General features: G+C 47.4%; 2 non-coding genes across 2 annotated transcripts; one reads left to right on the top strand and one right to left on the bottom strand.

Moving 5' to 3' along the window:
• Positions 1 to 18,193: 18,193 nt before the first annotated feature.
• TRNAY-GUA (transfer RNA tyrosine (anticodon GUA)) lies at positions 18,194 to 18,266 on the bottom strand. Its single transcript has one exon. It is a non-coding gene; the product is annotated as a tRNA-Tyr (tRNA).
• A 615-nt stretch (positions 18,267 to 18,881) lies between these two features.
• On the top strand, positions 18,882 to 18,954 carry TRNAS-GCU (transfer RNA serine (anticodon GCU)). The gene has a single exon. It is a non-coding gene; the product is annotated as a tRNA-Ser (tRNA).
• Positions 18,955 to 19,566: the final 612 nt, after the last annotated feature.

The raw sequence follows: 19,566 nt of genomic DNA, 5'->3' as shown, positions 1-19,566 counted from the left end.
GGAACGGTGTTGTGACGTCTCAGATGTAACGTAAAATGGCAGAGTTTTTCCACAATACCAGACGAACTTTTAATTTTTGGGCTTCCGTGGCGCAATGTTTTTGCGCGTTCAGCTGTGTAGGTGGTTCAAGCCCACCCGGGAGAGGTGTTGTGGGGTCTCAGATGTAGCGTAAAAAGTCAAAACATTTCCAAAATACGTGACAAACATTTAATTTCTGAGCTTCCGTGGCTCAATGGTTAGCGCGTTCGGCTGTTAACCAATAGGTTGGTGGTTCGAGCCTGCCCGGGAGCGGTGTTGTGGGATCTCAAATGTAACGTAGAAAGCCAAAGGTTTTCCACAATACCTGACGACCATTTAATTTTTGGGCTTCCGTAGTGCAATGGTTAGCGCGTTCGGCTGTTAACCGAAAGGTTGGTGGTTCGAGAACACCCTGGAGAGGTGTTGTAGGGTCTCAGATGTAACGTAAAAAGTCATAACTTTTCCACAATACCTGACAACCATTTAATTTCTGAGCTTCCGTGGCTCAATGGTTAGCGCGTTCGGCTGTTGACCAAAAGGTTGGTGGTTCGAGCCCATCCGGGAGCGGTGTTGTGAAGTCTCAGATGTGACGTAAAAGGTCAAGGTTTTTCCACAATTCCTGACGACCATTTAATATTTGGGCTTCCGTGGCGCAATGGTTAGTGCGTTCAGCTGCTATTTAAAAGACTGGTGGTTTGAGCCCTCCCGGGAGCGGTGTTGTGACGTCTCAGATGTAACGTAAAATGTCAGAGTTTTTCAAAATTACCTGAAGAACATTTAATAATTGGGCTTCCGTGGCGCAATGGTTAGCGCGTTCAGCTGTTAATCGAAAGGTTGGTGGTTCGAGCCCACCCGGGACAGGTGTTGTGTGGTCTTAGATGTAGCGTAAAAAGTCAAAACCTTTCCACAATACGTGACAACCATTTATTTTCTGAGCTTGCGGGGCTCAATGGTTAGCACGTTCGGCAGTTAAACAATAGGTTGGTGGTTCGAGCCCACCCGGGAGCAGTGTTGTGGGATCTCAAATGTAACGTAGAAAGCCAAAGTTATTCCACAATACCTGACGACCATTTAATTTTTGGGCTTCCGTGGCGCAATGGTTAGCGTGTTCGGCTGTTAACCGAAAGGTTGGTGGTTCGAGCCCATCCGTGAGCTGTGTTGTGAGGTCTCAGATGTGACGTAAATAGTCAAAGTTTTTCCACAATACCTGAGGACCATTTAATTTTTGGGCTTCCGTGGCGCAATGGTTAGCGCGTTCAGCTGCTATTCAAAAGACTGGTGGTTTGAGCCCTCCCGGGAACGGTGTTGTGACGTCTCAGATGTAACGTAAAATGGCAGAGTTTTTCCACAATACCAGACGAACTTTTAATTTTTGGGCTTCCGTGGCGCAATGTTTTTGCGCGTTCAGCTGTGTAGGTGGTTCAAGCCCACCCGGGAGAGGTGTTGTGGGGTCTCAGATGTAGCGTAAAAAGTCAAAACATTTCCAAAATACGTGACAAACATTTAATTTCTGAGCTTCCGTGGCTCAATGGTTAGCGCGTTCGGCTGTTAACCAATAGGTTGGTGGTTCGAGCCTGCCCGGGAGCGGTGTTGTGGGATCTCAAATGTAACGTAGAAAGCCAAAGGTTTTCCACAATACCTGACGACCATTTAATTTTTGGGCTTCCGTAGTGCAATGGTTAGCGCGTTCGGCTGTTAACCGAAAGGTTGGTGGTTCGAGAACACCCTGGAGAGGTGTTGTAGGGTCTCAGATGTAACGTAAAAAGTCATAACTTTTCCACAATACCTGACAACCATTTAATTTCTGAGCTTCCGTGGCTCAATGGTTAGCGCGTTCGGCTGTTGACCAAAAGGTTGGTGGTTCGAGCCCATCCGGGAGCGGTGTTGTGAAGTCTCAGATGTGACGTAAAAGGTCAAGGTTTTTCCACAATTCCTGACGACCATTTAATATTTGGGCTTCCGTGGCGCAATGGTTAGTGCGTTCAGCTGCTATTTAAAAGACTGGTGGTTTGAGCCCTCCCGGGAGCGGTGTTGTGACGTCTCAGATGTAACGTAAAATGTCAGAGTTTTTCAAAATTACCTGAAGAACATTTAATAATTGGGCTTCCGTGGCGCAATGGTTAGCGCGTTCAGCTGTTAATCGAAAGGTTGGTGGTTCGAGCCCACCCGGGACAGGTGTTGTGTGGTCTTAGATGTAGCGTAAAAAGTCAAAACCTTTCCACAATACGTGACAACCATTTATTTTCAGAGCTTGCGGGGCTCAATGGTTAGCACGTTCGGCAGTTAAACAATAGGTTGGTGGTTCGAGCCCACCCGGGAGCAGTGTTGTGGGATCTCAAATGTAACGTAGAAAGCCAAAGTTATTCCACAATACCTGACGACCATTTAATTTTTGGGCTTCCGTGGCGCAATGGTTAGCGTGTTCGGCTGTTAACCGAAAGGTTGGTGGTTCGAGCCCATCCGTGAGCTGTGTTGTGAGGTCTCAGATGTGACGTAAATAGTCAAAGTTTTTCCACAATACCTGAGGACCATTTAATTTTTGGGCTTCCGTGGCGCAATGGTTAGCGCGTTCAGCTGCTATTCAAAAGACTGGTGGTTTGAGCCCTCCCGGGAACGGTGTTGTGACGTCTCAGATGTAACGTAAAATGGCAGAGTTTTTCCACAATACCAGACGAACTTTTAATTTTTGGGCTTCCGTGGCGCAATGTTTTTGCGCGTTCAGCTGTGTAGGTGGTTCAAGCCCACCCGGGAGAGGTGTTGTGGGGTCTCAGATGTAGCGTAAAAAGTCAAAACATTTCCAAAATACGTGACAACCATTTAATTTCTGAGCTTCCGTGGCTCAATGGTTAGCGCGTTCGGCTGTTAACCAATAGGTTGGTGGTTCGAGCCTGCCCGGGAGCGGTGTTGTGGGATCTCAAATGTAACGTAGAAAGCCAAAGGTTTTCCACAATACCTGACGACCATTTAATTTTTGGGCTTCCGTAGTGCAATGGTTAGCGCGTTCGGCTGTTAACCGAAAGGTTGGTGGTTCGAGAACACCCTGGAGAGGTGTTGTAGGGTCTCAGATGTAACGTAAAAGTCATAACTTTTCCACAATACCTGACAACCATTTAATTTCTGAGCTTCCGTGGCTCAACGATTAGCGCGTTCGGTTGTTAACCAATAGGTTGGTGGTTCGCGCCCAACCGGGAGCGGTGTTGTGACGTCTCAGATGTGAAGTAAAAGTCAAGGTTTTTCGACAATTCCTGACGACCATTTAATATTTGGGCTTCCGTGGCGCAATGGTTAGTGCGTTCAGCTGCTATTTAAAAGACTGGTGGTTTGAGCCCTCCCGGGAGCGGTGTTGTGACGTCTCAGATGTAACGTAAAATGTCAGAGTTTTTCAAAATTACCTGAAGAACATTTAATAATTGGGCTTCCGTGGCGCAATGGTTAGCGCGTTCAGCTGTTAATCGAAAGGTTGGTGGTTCGAGCCCACCCGGGACAGGTGTTGTGTGGTCTTAGATGTAGCGTAAAAAGTCAAAACCTTTCCACAATACGTGACAACCATTTATTTTCTGAGCTTGCGGGGCTCAATGGTTAGCACGTTCGGCAGTTAAACAATAGGTTGGTGGTTCGAGCCCACCCGGGAGCAGTGTTGTGGGATCTCAAATGTAACGTAGAAAGCCAAAGTTATTCCACAATACCTGACGACCATTTAATTTTTGGGCTTCCGTGGCGCAATGGTTAGCGTGTTCGGCTGTTAACCGAAAGGTTGGTGGTTCGAGCCGATCCGGGAGCGGTGTTGTGACGTCTCAGATGTGAAGTAAAAAGTCAAGGTTTTTCCACAATACCTGACGACCATTTAAATTTTGGGCTTCCGTGGCGCAATGGTTAGCGCGTTCAGCTGCTATTCAAAAGACTGGTGGTTTGAGCCCTCCCGGGAGCAGTGTTGTGACGTTTCAGATGTAACGTAAAATGTCAGAGTTTTTCCAGAATACCTGACGAACATTTAATTTTTGGGCTTCCGTGGCGCAATGGTTAGCGCGTTCAGCTGTTAATCGAAAGGTTGGTGGTTCGAGCCCACCCGGGACAGGTGTTGTGTGGTCTTAGATGTAGCGTAAAAAGTCAAAACCTTTCCACAATACGTGACGACCATATAATTTTTGGGCTTCCATGGCGCAATGGTTAGCGCGTTCGGCTGCAGAAAAATTATATGGTCGTCAGGTATTGTGGAAAAACTTTGACTTTTTACATCACATCTGAGACCTCACAACACCGCTCCTGGATGGGCTCGAACCACCAACCTTTCGGTTAACAGCCGAACGCGCTAACCTTTGCGCCACGGAAGCCCAAAAATGAAATGGTCGTCAGGTATTGTGGAAAAACTTTGACTTTTTACGTCACATCTGAGACCCCACAACACCGCTCCCGGGTGAGCTCGAACCACCAACCTAATGGTTAACAGCCGAACGCGCTAACCATTGAGCCACGGAAGCTCAGAATGTAAATGGTTATCACGTACTGTGGAAAAGTTTTGAATTTTTACGCCACATCTGAGACCTCAAAACTCCGCTCCCGGATGGGCTCGAACCACTACCCTTTCGGTTAACAGCCGAACGCGCTAACCAATGCACCACGGAAGCCCAAAAATTAAATGGTCGTCAGGTATTGTGGAAAAATTCGACTTTTTACGTCACATCTGAGACCTCACAACACCGCTCCCGGATAGGCTAAAACCACCAACCTTTCGGTTAACAGCCGAACGCGCTAACCTTTGCGCCACGGAAGCCCAAAAATGAAATGGTCGTCAGGTATTGTGGAAAAACTTTGAATTTTTACGTCACATCTGAGACATCACAACACCGCTCCCGGGTGGGCTCGAATCACCAACCTTTTGAATAACAACTGAACGGGCTAACCATTGCGCCACGGAAGCCCAAAATTTATATGGTCGTCAGGTATTGTGGAAAAAATTTTGACTTTTTACGTCACATCTGAGACCTCACAACACCGCTCCTGGATGGGCTCGTACCACCAACCTTTCGGTTAACAGCCGAACGCGCTAACCTTTGCGCCACGGAAGCCCAAAAATGAAATGGTCGTCAGGTATTGTGGAAAAACCTTGACTTTTTCGTCACATCTGAGACCTCACAACACCGCTCCCGGGTGGGCTCGAATCACCAACCTTTTGAATAACAGCTGAGCACGCTAACCACTGCGCCACGGAAGCCCAAAAATAATATTGTCGTCAGGTATTGTGGAAAAACCTTGACTTTTTACGTCACATCTGAGACCTCACAACACCGCTCCCGGATGGGCTCGTACCACCAACCTTTCGGTTAACAGCCGAACGCGCTAACCATTGCGCTACGGAAGCCCAAAAATTAAATGGTCGTCAGGTATTTCAAAGTTCATTTCAAAGTTTCAAAGTTTATTTTGGCATAGTTAATACAAAAGCTCATTGTGGAATAACTTTGCTTTTTACTTTACATTTGAGATCCCACAACACCGCTCCCAGGTGAGCTCGAACCACCAACCTATTGGTTAACAGCCGAAAGCGCTAACCATTGAGCCACGGAAGCTCAGAAATAAAATGGTTATCACGTATTGTGGAAAAGTTTTGAATTTTTACGCTACATCTGAGACCCCACAACACCCCTCCCGGGTGGGCTCGAACCACCAACCTTTCGGTTAACAGCCGAACGCGCTAACCTTTGCGCCACGGAAGCCCAAAAATGAAATGGTCGTCAGGTATTGTGGAAAAACTTTGAATTTTTACGTCACATCCGAGACCTCACAACACCGCTCCCGGGTGGGCTCGAATCACCAACCTTTTGAATAACAGCTGAACGGGCTAACCATTGCGCCACGGAAGCTCAAAATTTATATGGTCGTCAGCTATTGTGGAAAAACCTTGACTTTTTACGTCACATCTGAGACCTCACAACACCGCTCCCGGATAGGCTCGAACCACCAACCTTTCGGTTAACAGCCTAACGCGCTAACCTTTGCGCCACGGAAGCTCAGAAATAAAATGGTTATCACGTATTGTGGAAAAGCTTTGAATTTTTACGCTACATCTGAGACTCCAAAACACCTCTCCCGGGTGGGCTCGAACCACCAACCTTTCGGTTAACAGCCGAACGCGCTAACCAATGCGCCACGGAAGCCCAAAAATTAAATGATCGTCATGTATTGTGGAAAAACTTTGACTTTTTACGTCACATCTGAGACCTCACAACACCGCTCGCGGGTGGGCTCGAACCACCAGTCTTTTGAATAACAGTTGAGCACGCTAACCATTGCGCCACGGAAGCCCAAAAATAATATTGTCGTCAGGTATTGTGGAAAAACCTTGACTTTTTACGTCACATCTGAGACCTCACAACACCGCTCCCGGGTGGGCTCGAATCACCAACCTTTTGAATAACAGCTGAACGGGCTAACCATTGCGCCACGGAAGCCCAAAATTTATATGGTCGTCAGGTATTGTGGAAAAACTTTGACTTTTTACGTCACATCTGAGAAATCACAACACCGCTCCCGGATGGGCTCGTACCACCAACCTTTCGGTTAACAGCCGAACGCGCTAACCTTTGCGCCACGGAAGCCCAAAAATGAAATGGTCGTCAGGTATTGTGGAAAAACCTTGACTTTTTTCGTCACATCTGAGACCTCACAACACCGCTCCCGGGTGGGCTCGAATCACCAACCTTTAGAATAACAGCTGAACGCGCTAACCATTGCGCCACGGAAGCCCAAAATTTATATGGTCGTCAGGTATTGTGGAAAAACTTTGACTTTTTACGTCACATCTGAGACCTCACAACACCGCTCCCGGATGGGCTCGTACCACCAACCTTTCGGTTAACAGCCGAACGCGCTAACCATTGCGCTACGGAAGCCCAAAAATTAAATGGTCGTCAGGTATTTCAAAGTTCATTTCAAAGTTTCAAAGTTTATTTTGGCATAGTTAATACAAAAGCTCATTGTGGAATAACTTTGCTTTTTACGTTACATTTGAGATCCCACAACACCGCTCCCAGGTGAGCTCGAACCACCAACCTATTGGTTAACAGCCGAAAGCGCTAACCATTGAGCAACGGAAGCTCAGAAATAAAATGGTTATCACGTATTGTGGAAAAGTTTTGAATTTTTACGCTACATCTGAGACCCCACAACACCTCTCCCGGGTGGGCTCGAACCACCAACCTTTCGGTTAACAGCCGAACGCGCTAACCAATGCGCCACGGAAGCCCAAAAATTAAATGATCGTCAGGTATTGTGGAAAAACTTTGACTTTTTACGTCACATCTGAGACCTCACTACACCGCTCCCGGGTGGGCTCGAACCACCAACCTTTTGAATAACAGCTGAGCACGCTAACCATTGCGCCACGGAAGCGCAAAAATAATATTGTCGTCAGGTATTGTGGAAAAACTTTGACTTTTTACGTCACATCTGAGACCTCACAACACCGCTCCCGGGTGGGCTCGAACCACCAACCTTTTGAATAACAGCTGAGCACGCTAACCAATGCGCCACGGAGCCCAAAAATTAAATGGTTGTCAGGTATTGTGGAAAAACTTTGGCTTTTTACGTACCATTTGAGATCCCAAAACACCTCTCCAGGGTGGGCTCGAACCACCAACCTTTTTCTTAACAGCTGATCGCGCTAACCATTGCACCACGGAAGCCCAAAAATTAAATGGTCGTCAGGTATTGTGGAAAAACTCTGACATTTTACGTTACATCTGAGACGTCACAACACCGCTCCCGGGAGGGCTCAAACCACCAGTCTTTTGAATAGCAGCTGAACGCGCTAACCATTGCGCCACGGAAGCCCAAAAATTAAATGGTCGTCAGGTATTGTGGAAAACTTTTGGCTTTCTACGTTACATTTGAGCTCCCACAACACCGCTCCCGGGTGCGCTCGAACCACCAACCTATTGGTTAACAGCGGAACGCGCTAACCATTGAGCCACTGAAGCTCAGAAATTAAATGGTTGTCACGTATTGTGGAAAATTTTTGACTTTTTACGCTACATCTGAGACCCCACAACACCGCTCCCGGGAGGGCTCGAACCACCAACCTTTCGATTAACAGCTGAACACGCTAACCATTGCGCCACGGAAGCCCAAAAATTAAACGTTCGTCAGGTATTGTGGAAAAACTCTGGCATTTTACGTTACATCTGAGACGTCACAACACCGCTTCCGGGAGGGCTCAAACCACCAGTCTTTGAATAGCAGCTGAACGCGCTAACCATTACACCACGGAAGCCCAAAAATTAAATGTTCGTCAGATATTGTGGAAAAACTCTGACATTTTACGTTACATCTGAGACGTCACAACACCGCACCCGGGAGGGCTCAAACCACCAGTCTTTTGAATAGCAGCTGAACGCGCTAACCATTGCGCCACGGAAGCCCAAAAATTAAATGTTCGTCAGGTATTGAGGAAAAACCTTGACTTTTTACGTAACATCTGAGACCTCACAACACCGCTCCCGGATGGGCTCGAGCCACCAACCTTTCGGTTAACAGCCGAACGCACTAACCTTTGCGCCACGGAAGCCCAAAAATTAAATGGTCGTCAGGTATTGTGGAAAAACTTTGATTTTTTACCTCACACCTGATACCTCACAACACCGCTCCCGGATGGGCTCGAACCACCAAACTTTCGGTTAACAGCCGAACGCGCTAACCATTGAGCCACGGAAGCTCTGAAATTAAATGGTCGTCAGGTATTGTGGAAAAACTTTGACATTTTACGTCACATCTGAGACGTCACAACACCGCTCCCGGATGGGCTCGAACCACCAACCTATTAGTTAACAACCGAACGCGCTAACCATTGAGCCACGGAAGCTCAGAAATTATATGGTTGTCAGGTATTGTGGAAAAGTTATGACTTTTTACGTTACATCTGAGACCCTACAAAACCTCTCCAGGGTGTTCTCGAACCACCAACCTTTCGGTTAACAGCCGAACGCGCTAACAATTGCGCCACGGAAGCCCAAAAATTAAATTGTCGTCTGGTATTGTGGAAAACCTTTGGCTTTCTACGTTACATTTGAGATCCCACAACACCGCTCCCGGGTAGGCTCGAACCACCAACCTATTGGTTAACAGCCGAACGCGCTAACCATTGAGCCACGGAAGCTCAGAAATTAAATGATTGTCACGTATTGTGGAAAATGTTTGACTTTTTACGCTACATCTGAGACCCCACAACACCTCTCCCGGGTGGGCTCGAACCACCAACCTTTCGATTAACAGCTGAACACGCTAACCATTGCGCCACGGAAGCCCAAAAATTAAACGTTCGTCAGGTATTGTGGAAAAACTCTGGCATTTTACGTTACATCTGAGACGTCACAACACCGCTTCCGGGAGGGCTCAAACCACCAGTCTTTGAATAGCAGCTGAACGCGCTAACCATTACACCACGGAAGCCCAAAAATTAAATGTTCGTCAGATATTGTGGAAAAACTCTGACATTTTACGTTACATCTGAGACGTCACAACACCGCACCCGGGAGGGCTCAAACCACCAGTCTTTTGAATAGCAGCTGAACGCGCTAACCATTGCGCCACGGAAGCCCAAAAATTAAATGTTCGTCAGGTATTGAGGAAAAACCTTGACTTTTTACGTAACATCTGAGACCTCACAACACCGCTCCCGGATGGGCTCGAGCCACCAACCTTTCGGTTAACAGCCGAACGCACTAACCTTTGCGCCACGGAAGCCCAAAAATTAAATGGTCGTCAGGTATTGTGGAAAAACTTTGATTTTTTACCTCACACCTGATACCTCACAACACCGCTCCCGGATGGGCTCGAACCACCAAACTTTCGGTTAACAGCCGAACGCGCTAACCATTGAGCCACGGAAGCTCTGAAATTAAATGGTCGTCAGGTATTGTGGAAAAACTTTGACATTTTACGTCACATCTGAGACGTCACAACACCGCTCCCGGATGGGCTCGAACCACCAACCTATTAGTTAACAACCGAACGCGCTAACCATTGAGCCACGGAAGCTCAGAAATTATATGGTTGTCAGGTATTGTGGAAAAGTTATGACTTTTTACGTTACATCTGAGACCCTACAAAACCTCTCCAGGGTGTTCTCGAACCACCAACCTTTCGGTTAACAGCCGAACGCGCTAACAATTGCGCCACGGAAGCCCAAAAATTAAATTGTCGTCTGGTATTGTGGAAAACCTTTGGCTTTCTACGTTACATTTGAGATCCCACAACACCGCTCCCGGGTAGGCTCGAACCACCAACCTATTGGTTAACAGCCGAACGCGCTAACCATTGAGCCACGGAAGCTCAGAAATTAAATGATTGTCACGTATTGTGGAAAATGTTTGACTTTTTACGCTACATCTGAGACCCCACAACACCTCTCCCGGGTGGGCTCGAACCACCAACCTTTCGATTAACAGCTGAACACGCTAACCATTGCGCCACGGAAGCCCAAAAATTAAACGTTCGTCAGGTATTGTGGAAAAACTCTGGCATTTTACGTTACATCTGAGACGTCACAACACCGCTTCCGGGAGGGCTCAAACCACCAGTCTTTGAATAGCAGCTGAACGCGCTAACCATTACACCACGGAAGCCCAAAAATTAAATGTTCGTCAGATATTGTGGAAAAACTCTGACATTTTACGTTACATCTGAGACGTCACAACACCGCACCCGGGAGGGCTCAAACCACCAGTCTTTTGAATAGCAGCTGAACGCGCTAACCATTGCGCCACGGAAGCCCAAAAATTAAATGTTCGTCAGGTATTGAGGAAAAACCTTGACTTTTTACGTAACATCTGAGACCTCACAACACCGCTCCCGGATGGGCTCGAGCCACCAACCTTTCGGTTAACAGCCGAACGCACTAACCTTTGCGCCACGGAAGCCCAAAAATTAAATGGTCGTCAGGTATTGTGGAAAAACTTTGATTTTTTACCTCACACCTGATACCTCACAACACCGCTCCCGGATGGGCTCGAACCACCAAACTTTCGGTTAACAGCCGAACGCGCTAACCATTGAGCCACGGAAGCTCTGAAATTAAATGGTCGTCAGGTATTGTGGAAAAACTTTGACATTTTACGTCACATCTGAGACGTCACAACACCGCTCCCGGATGGGCTCAAACCACCAGTCTTTGAATAGCAGCTGAACGCGCTAACCATTACACCACGGAAGCCCAAAAATTAAATGTTCGTCAGATATTGTGGAAAAACTCTGACATTTTACGTTACATCTGAGACGTCACAACACCGCACCCGGGAGGGCTCAAACCACCAGTCTTTTGAATAGCAGCTGAACGCGCTAACCATTGCGCCACGGAAGCCCAAAAATTAAATGTTCGTCAGGTATTGAGGAAAAACCTTGACTTTTTACGTAACATCTGAGACCTCACAACACCGCTCCCGGATGGGCTCGAGCCACCAACCTTTCGGTTAACAGCCGAACGCACTAACCTTTGCGCCACGGAAGCCCAAAAATTAAATGGTCGTCAGGTATTGTGGAAAAACTTCGATTTTTTACCTCACACCTGATACCTCACAACACCGCTCCCGGATGGGCTCGAACCACCAAACTTTCGGTTAACAGCCGAACGCGCTAACCATTGAGCCACGGAAGCTCTGAAATTAAATGGTCGTCAGGTATTGTGGAAAAACTTTGACATTTTACGTCACATCTGAGACGTCACAACACCGCTCCCGGATGGGCTCGAACCACCAACCTATTAGTTAACAACCGAACGCGCTAACCATTGAGCCACGGAAGCTCAGAAATTATATGGTTTACAGGTATTGTGGAAAAGTTATGACTATTTACGTTACATCTGAGACCCTACAAAACCTCTCCAGGGTGTTCTCGAACCACCAACCTTTCGGTTAACAGCCGAACGCGCTAACAATTGCGCCACGGAAGCCCAAAAATTAAATTGTCGTCAGGTATTGTGGAAAACCTTTGGCTTTCTACGTTACATTTGAGATCCCACAACACCGCTCCCGGGTAGGCTCGAACCACCAACCTATTGGTTAACAGCCGAACGCGCTAACCATTGAGCCACGGAAGCTCAGAAATTAAATGATTGTCACGTATTGTGGAAAATGTTTGACTTTTTACGCTACATCTGAGACCCCACAACACCTCTCCCGGGTGGGCTCGAACCACCAACCTTTCGATTAACAGCTGAACACGCTAACCATTGCGCCACGGAAGCCCAAAAATTAAACGTTCGTCAGGTATTGTGGAAAAACTCTGGCATTTTACGTTACATCTGAGACGTCACAACACCGCTTCCGGGAGGGCTCAAACCACCAGTCTTTGAATAGCAGCTGAACGCGCTAACCATTACACCACGGAAGCCCAAAAATTAAATGTTCGTCAGATATTGTGGAAAAACTCTGACATTTTACGTTACATCTGAGACGTCACAACACCGCACCCGGGAGGGCTCAAACCACCAGTCTTTTGAATAGCAGCTGAACGCGCTAACCATTGCGCCACGGAAGCCCAAAAATTAAATGTTCGTCAGGTATTGAGGAAAAACCTTGACTTTTTACGTAACATCTGAGACCTCACAACACCGCTCCCGGATGGGCTCGAGCCACCAACCTTTCGGTTAACAGCCGAAGGCACTAACCTTTGCGCCACGGAAGCCCAAAAATTAAATGGTCGTCAGGTATTGTGGAAAAACTTTGACTTTTTACCTCACATCTGAGACCTCACAACACCGCTCCCGGATGGGCTCGAACCACCAAACTTTCGGTTAACAGCCGAACGCGCTAACCATTGAGCCACGGAAGCTCTGAAATTAAATGGTCGTCTGGTATTGTGGAAAAACTTTGACATTTTACGTAACATCTGAGACCTCATAGCACCGCTCCCGGGTGTGCTTGAACCACCAACCTTTCCGTTAACAGCCGAACGCGCTAACCATTGCGCCACGGAAGCTCAAAAATTAAATGTTCACAGGTATTGTGGAAAAACTCTGACTTTTTACGTTACATTTCAGACCTCACAACACCGCTCCCGGATGGGCTCGAACCACCAACCTTTCGGTTAACAGCCGAACGCGCTAACAATTGCGCCACGGAAGCCCAAAAATTAAATTGTCGTCAGGTATTGTGGAAAACCTTTGGCTTTCTACGTTACATTTGAGATCCCACAACACCGCTCCCAGGTAGGCTCGAACCACCAACCTATTGGTTAACAGCCGAACGCGCTAACCATTGAGCCACGGAAGCTCAGAAATTAAATGATTGTCACGTATTGTGGAAAATGTTTGACTTTTTACGCTACATCTGAGACCCCACAACACCTCTCCCGGGTGGGCTCGAACCACCAACCTTCCGATTAACAGCTGAACACGCTAACCATTGCGCCACGGAAGCCCAAAAATTACACGTTCGTCAGGTATTGTGGAAAAACTCTGGCATTTTACGTTACATCTGAGACGTCACAACACCGCTTCCGGGAGGGCTCAAACCACCAGTCTTTGAATAGCAGCTGAACGCGCTAACCATTACACCACGGAAGCCCAAAAATTAAATGTTCGTCAGATATTGTGGAAAAACTCTGACATTTTACGTTACATCTGAGACGTCACAACACCGCACCCGGGAGGGCTCAAACCACCAGTCTTTTGAATAGCAGCTGAACGCGCTAACCATTGCGCCACGGAAGCCCAAAAATTAAATGTTCGTCAGGTATTGAGGAAAAACCTTGACTTTTTACGTAACATCTGAGACCTCACAACACCGCTCCCGGATGGGCTCGAGCCACCAACCTTTCGGTTAACAGCCGAACGCACTAACCTTTGCGCCACGGAAGCCCAAAAATTAAATGGTCGTCAGGTATTGTGGAAAAACTTTGACTTTTTACCTCACATCTGAGACCTCACAACACCGCTCCCGGATGGGCTCGAACCACCAAACTTTCGGTTAACAGCCGAACGCGCTAACCATTGAGCCACGGAAGCTCTGAAATTAAATGGTCGTCTGGTATTGTGGAAAAACTTTGACATTTTTCGTAACATCTGAGACCTCATAGCACCGCTCCCGGGTGTGCTTGAACCACCAACCTTTCCGTTAACAGCCGAACGCGCTAACCATTGCGCCACGGAAGCTCAAAAATTAAATGTTCACAGGTATTGTGGAAAAACTCTGACTTTTTACGTTACATTTCAGACCTCACAACACCGCTCCCGGATGGGCTCGAACCACCAACCTTTCGGTTAACAGCCGAACGCGCTAACCATTGCGCCTCGAAAGCCCAAAAATTAAATGTTCACAGGTATTGTGGAAAAACTCTGACTTTTTACGTTACATCTGAGACATCACAAAACGCTCCCGGATGGGCTCGAACCACCAAACTTTCGGTTAAAAGCCGAACGCGCTAACCATTGCGCCACGGTAGCCCAAAAATTAAATGATCGTCAGGTATTGTGGAAAAACCTTGACTTATTACGTCACATCTGAGACCTCACAACACCGCTCCCGGGTGGGCTCGAACCACCAACTTTTTGAATAACAGCTGAGCGCGCTAACCATTGCGCCACGGAAGCCCAAGATTTAAATGGTCGTCAGGTATTTCGGGAAACCTTTGACTTTTTACGTCACATCTGAGTCCTAACAACACCGCTCCCGGGTGAGCTCGAACAACCAACCTATTGGTTAACAGCCGAACGCGCTAACCATTGAGCCACGAAAGCTCATAAAGTAAATGGTTATCACGTATTGTGGAAAAGTTTTGAATTTTTACGTTACATCTGAGACCTCACTGCTCCGCTCCCGCGCGGGCTCGAACCACCAACCTTTTGAATAACAGCTAAGCGCGCTAACCGTTGCGCCACGGAAGCCCAAAAATTAAATGATCGTCAGGTATTGTGGAAAAAATCTGACTTTTTACGTTACATCTGAGACCTCACATAACGCTCCCGGATGGGCTCGAACCACCAAACATTCGGTTAAAAGCCGAACGCGCTAACCGTTGAGCCACGGAAGCTCTGAAATTAAATGGTCGCCAGGTATTGTGGAAAAACTTTGACTATTTACGTCACATCTGAGACCTCACAACACAGCTCACGGATGGGCTCGAACCACCAACCATTTGGTTAACAGCCGAACGCGCTACTCATTGAGCCACGGAAGCTCAGAAGTTAAATGGTTGTCTCGTATTGTGGAAAAGCTTTGACTTTTTACGCTACATCTGAGACCCACCACACCTCTCCCGGGTGGGCTCGAACCACCAACCTTTCGGTTAACAGCTGAAAGCGCTAACCATTGCGCCACGGAAGCCCAAAAATTAAATGTTCGTCAGGTAATGTGGAAAAATTCTCACATTTTACGTTACATCTGAGACGTCACAACACCGCTCCCGTGAGGGCTCAAACCACCAGTCTTTTTAATAGCAGCTGAACGCGCTAACCATTGCGCCACGGTAGCCCAAAAATTAAATGGTCGTCAGGTATTGTGGAAAACCTTTGGCTTTCTACGTTACATTTGAGATCCCACAACACCGCTCCCGGGTAGGCTCGAACCACCAACCTATTGGTTAACAGCCGAACGCACTAACCTTTGCGCCACGGAAGCTCAAAAATTAAATGGTCGTCAGGTATTATGGAAAAACTTTGACTTTTTACCTCACATCTGAGACCTCACAACACCGCTCCCGGATGGGCTCGAACCACCAAACTTTCGGTTAACAGCAGAACGCGCTAACCATTGAGCCACGGAAGCTCTGAAATTAAATGGTCGTCAGGTATTGTGGAAAAACTTTGACATTTTACGTAACATCTGAGACCTGATAGCACCGCTCCCGGGTGTGCTTGAACCACCAACCTTTCCGTTAACAGCCGAACGCGCTAACCATTGCGCCACGGAAGCCCAAAAATGAAATGGTCGTCAGGTATTGTGGAAAACCTTTGGCTTTCTACGTTACATTTGAGATCCCACAACACCGCTCCCGGGTAGGCTCGAACCACCAACCTATTGGTTAACAGCCGAACGCACTAACCTTTGCGCCACGGAAGCTCAAAAATTAAATGGTCGTCAGGTATTGTGGAAAAACTTTGACTTTTTACCTCACATCTGAGACCTCACAACACCGCTCCCGGATGGGCTCGAACCACCAAATTTTCGGTTAACAGCCGAACGCGCTAACCATTGAGCCACGGAAGCCCAAAAATTAAATGGTCGTCAGGTATTGTGGAAAACCTTTGGCTTTCTACGTTACATTTGAGATCCCACAACACCGCTCCCGGGTGGGCTCGAACCACCAACCTATTGGTTAAAAGCTGAACGCGCTAACCATTGAGCCACGGAAGCTCAGAAATTAAATGGTTGTCACGTATTGTGGAAAATATTTGACTTTTTACGCTACATCTGAGACCCCACAACACCGCTCCCGGGAGGGCTCAAACCACCAGTCTTTTTGAATAGCAGCTGAACGCGCTAACCATTGCGCCACGGAAGCCCAAAAATTAAATGTTCGTCAGATATTGTGGAAAAACTCTGACATTTTACGTTACATCTGAGACGTCACAACACCGCTCCCGGGAGGGCTCAAACCACCAGTCTTTTTAATAGCAGCTGAACGCGCTAACCATTGCGCCACGGAAGCCCTAAAATTAAATGGTCGTCAGGTACTGTGGAAAAACCTTGACTTTTTACGTCACATCTGAGACGTCACAACACCGCTCCCGGATGGGCTCGAGCCACCAACCTATTGGTTAACAACCGAACGCGCTAACCATTGAGCCACGGAAGCTCAGAAATTAAATGGTTGTCAGGTATTGTGGAAAAGTTATGACTTTTTACGTTACATCTGAGACCCTACAAAACCTCTCCAGGGTGTTCTCGAACCACCAACCTTTCGGTTAACAGCCGAACGCGCAAACAATTGCGCCACGGAAGCCCAAAAATTAAATTGTCGTCAGATATTGTGGAAAACCTTTGGCTTTCTACGTTACATTTGAGATCCCACAACACCGCTCCCGGGTAGGCTCGAACCACCAACCTATTGGTTAACAGCCGAACGCGCTAACCATTGAGCCTCGGAAGCTCAGAAATTAAATGATTGTCACGTATTGTGGAAAATGTTTGACTTTTTACGCTACATCTGAGACCCCACAACACCTCTCCCGCGTGGGCTCGAACCACCAACCTTTCGATTAACTGCTGAACGTGCTAACCATTGCGCCACGGAAGCCCAAAAATTAAACGTTCGTCAGGTATTGTGGAAAAACTCTGGCATTTTACGTTACATCTGAGACGTCACAACACCGCTTCCGGGAGGGCTCAAACCACCAGTCTTTGAATAGCAGCTGAACGCGCTAACCATTGCGCCACGGAAGCCCAAAAATTAAATGTTCGTCAGGTATTGAGGAAAAACCTTGACTTTTTACGTAACATCTGAGACCTCACAACACCGCTCCCGGATGGGCTCGAGCCACCAACCTTTCGGTTAACAGCCGAACGCACTAACCTTTGCGCCACGGAAGCCCAAAAATTAAATGTTTACAGGTATTGCGGAAAAACTCTGACTTTTTACGTTACATCTGAGACCTCACAAAACGCTCCCGGATGGGCTCGAACCACCAAACTTTCGGTTAAAAGCCGAACGCGCTAACCATTGCGCCACGGTAGCCCAAAAATTAAATGATCGTCAGGTATTGTGGAAAACCTTTGGCTTTCTACGTTACATTTGAGATCCCACAACACCGCTCCCGGGTAGGCTCGAACCACCAACCTATTGGTTAACAGCCGAACGCGCTAACCATTGAGCCACGGAAGCTCTGAAATTAAATGGTCGTCAGGTATTGTGGAAAAACTTTGACTTTTTACGTAACATCTGAGACCTCATAGCACCGCTCCCAGGTGTGCTCGAACCACCAACCTTTCTGTTAACAGCCAAACGCGCTAACCATTGCGCCACGGAAGCCCAAAAATTGAATGATCGTCAGGTATTGTGGAAAAACTTTGACTTTTTACCTCACATCTGAGACCTCACAACACCGCTCCCGGGTGGGCTCGAACCACCAACCTTTTGAATAACAGCTGAGCGTGCTAACCATGGCGCCACGGAGGCCCAAAATTTATGTGGTCGTCAGGTATTGTGGAAAAATTTGACTTTTTACGTCACATCTGAAACCTCACAACACCGCTCCCGGATGGGCTCGAACCACCAACCTTTCAGTTTACCGCCGAACGCGCTAAACATTGCGCCACGGAAGCCCAAAAATTAAATGATCGTCAGGTATTGTGGAAAAACTTTGACATTTTACGTTACATCTGAGACCTCACAACACCGCTCCCGGATGGGCTCGAACCTCCAAACTTTCGGTTAAAAGCCGAACGCGCTAAACATTGCGCCACGGAAGCCCAAAAATTAAATGTTCGTCAGGTATTGAGGAAAAACCTTGACTTTTTACGTTACATCTGAGACCTCACTACTCCGCTCCCGCGCGGGCTCGAATGTAACGTGTTGTGGGGTCTCAGATGTAGCGTAAAAAGTCATAACTTTTCCACAATACCTGACAACCATTTAATTTCTGAGCTTCCGTGGCTCAATGGTTAGCGCGTTCGGCTGTTAACGAATAGGCTGGTGGTTCGAGCCCACCCTGGATAGGTGTTGTAGGGTCTCAGATGTGAAGTAAAAAGTCAAGGTTTTTCCACAATACCTGACGACCATTTAATTTTTGGGCTTCCGTGGCGCAAAGGTTAGCGCGTTCAGCTGCTATTCAAAAGACTGGTGGTTCGAGCCCACCCGGGAGCGGTGTTGTGAGGTCTCAGATGTAACGAAAAAAGTAAGAGTTTTTACACAAATCCTGACGAACATTTAATTTATGGGCTTCCGTGGCGCAATGGTTAGCGCGTTCAGCTGCTAACCAATAGGTTGGTGGTTCGAGCCCACCCGGGAGCGGTGTTGTGGGATTTCTAATGTAACGTATAAAGCCAAAGTTTTTCCACAATACCTGACGACCATTTAATTTTTGGGCTTCCGTGGAGCAATGGTTAGCGCGTTCGGCTGTTAACCGAAAGGTTGGTGGTTCGAGACCACCCAAGAGAGGTGTTGTGGGGTCTCAGATGTAGCGTAAAAAGTGAAAACTTTTCCACAATACCTTACGACCATTTAATTTTTGGGCTTCCGTGGCGCAATGGTTAGCGCGTTCGGCTGTTAATCGAAAGGTTGGTGGTTCGAGCCCATCCGAGAGCGGTGTTGTGAGGTCTCAGATGTGACGTAAAAAGCCAAAGTTTTTCCACATTACCTGCCGACCATTTAATTTTTGGGCTTCGGTGGCGCAATGGTTAGCACGTTCGGCTTTTAACCGAAAGGTTGGTGGTTTGAGCCCACCCAAGAGAGGTGTTGTGGGGTCTCAGATGTAGCGTAAAAAGTCAAAACTTTTCCACAATACTTGACAACCATTTAATTTCTGAGCTTCCGTGGCTCAATGGTTTGCGCGTTCGGCTGTTAACCAATAGGTTGGTGGTTCGAGCCCATCCGGGAGCGGTGTTTGTTACGTCTCAGATGTGA

The sequence above is a fragment of the Phalangium opilio genome, unplaced genomic scaffold (assembly GCF_054372755.1).
Source record: "Phalangium opilio isolate 3A_F unplaced genomic scaffold, DU_Popi_V2 ptg001421l_1, whole genome shotgun sequence".
Taxonomy (NCBI): domain Eukaryota; kingdom Metazoa; phylum Arthropoda; class Arachnida; order Opiliones; family Phalangiidae; genus Phalangium; species Phalangium opilio.
This window is presented reverse-complemented; position numbering and strand designations above follow the sequence as displayed.